We start from the raw sequence: 1,865 nt of genomic DNA, 5'->3' as shown, positions 1-1,865 counted from the left end.
CACCACCACTCGCCCCCTCTTGCGACACAAGGGCCACCCTAATCGCACCGCCGCCGGCCCTCCCTACTCCTCCACTGCTTCGCCGCCGCTAGAGAGGACGCCGACGAAGCCACATGTGTCCTAGGGATGGCGGCGGCGGGGCTCCTCGCGTTGGCGCCAGCTAGCTGGCGGCGAGGTTCCAGGCGGCGGCGTCTGGGAGCGGATCTGGGGCTGCCCTGGCCGGATATGGCGCGGGCTGGCATGTGGCAGCGGGGGAGTGTTGGCCTCAGTCTCGCGGGGTTGGTGCCACAGAGGCGGGCTAGTGGAGCGTACTGGGGGTGCGCGGTTTTGAGGCCGAGGGTCGTGACAAGGCCGCCGGTATGGCTGGGTGTCGGGCAGGCCTGATCCGGTAGCACTAACTGGGAAAGGTGGCGCTTTGCCTCTTCTAGGGTACTGGCGGTCTTGGCGCTGGTGGCCTGGATCCAGCGGGTGTGGTGGACTGGTTGGCTGGTGGTGGTTCCTATCGGTGGGTGGTCCGGCTCCGTGTGCGAGGTGGTGGCGGAGATGGTGGAGGTAGCCGTGTTGCGTAATGCGACACCTCCCGTCAGGGTGGCCGGCCTGATTGAGCATCTCCGGAACTTTGGGTTTGGAATCTTGGGCTGTGAGAAATCCCTGCTTAGCGACACCGAGGCTAGCAATGGCGACATCTATGGGCGCCATCCCCTCCATGCATGGTGACATTGCTTTAGCTTCGATCCGACTCCCTCCCTCGTGCTTAGGGGAAACCCTTGTTCCGGCCTTCGGAGCATGCGGCGGCGGCGGCATGGCATGGCGTCGTTCCCTCCTTGGATGTGCCATCTTGTTGCTCGAGGAGTACCGGTGGCACGACTCTTGTCGGTGTCGTCTACTAGTTTGGGCGTGAGCCTTGGGGGCGATGTACACCATTGCCGGAGCTCTCTCGGCGATGAGTCCTCCAGGTCTGCCCTGGCCCTGCCGTCCAGTTGTCGATTTCTTCTCGGTTCAATGGGTGGGGTACGTTGGTCTGTATTGTTCTTGAGTCTTGGTCTGGTTGTAGAGGTCTCTGGCGTCGGTCGTGACGTGGCTGGGTAGCTCTGTGGCTTGTCTCATCGCATTGGGATGAGGTTGGCCTAGGTGTAGCATGTACCGTAGTTTGTGTGGTGGGTATATTTGGTGGCTGTGGATGCTAATTCTTATGATTGACGTTGTAATGTGACGGAAAGGCGTTGTATCCGGCTTCTTTGCCGCTTCTTGTTAATATATGAATGCATGCTTTTATGTATTCTATAATAAATAAATAAATACGACAATATATTGTGTATGAGAAATATCATCAAATTGTGTGGCCAGTATTTGATGTTTTCCGCAGGAGACACATTGTTCACATAGTGATGGCGAACTAACGTCTATCGATTTCTTTGCCTCGTACGTCCATTGAGAACTACTATAGCCACATAGGTTAGGGCCTCAGTAACGACAAAGGAAAAGCGGACAGTAAGCAAACTCGTTTTTTGCTGCAGGAAACACGTTTTTGGCAGCTTTCACTCAATTATGACGGACATCTACAATTTCGTGGTCTTGGCTGTCCTTTGGCAATCAAGTGGGCAAGAATTTTAACGGGTAACCCTATAGGTATTGCTCTGTAGCAATAAGGGGAAGGTCGAAACCAAACAATTTTTTAAAATTTGGCCAATATTGATTTTCTAGAAAAAGTACATGACTCAAATTTAATTTAGAAATCAATATGAGCAGTAAACAGATACTCTTTTTTCTCTAAACATCGAGTACACATATATGTACGCACAATATCATATGGACACACTAACATAGCACTATTAGAGTATCTCCATCCATTCCCCACGGGCGTT

This window comes from Triticum dicoccoides, chromosome 5B, assembly GCF_002162155.2.
Source record: "Triticum dicoccoides isolate Atlit2015 ecotype Zavitan chromosome 5B, WEW_v2.0, whole genome shotgun sequence".
Taxonomy (NCBI): Eukaryota; Viridiplantae; Streptophyta; class Magnoliopsida; order Poales; family Poaceae; genus Triticum; species Triticum dicoccoides.
The sequence above is the reverse complement of the archived record's forward strand: the minus strand, read 5'-3'. Positions refer to the sequence as shown.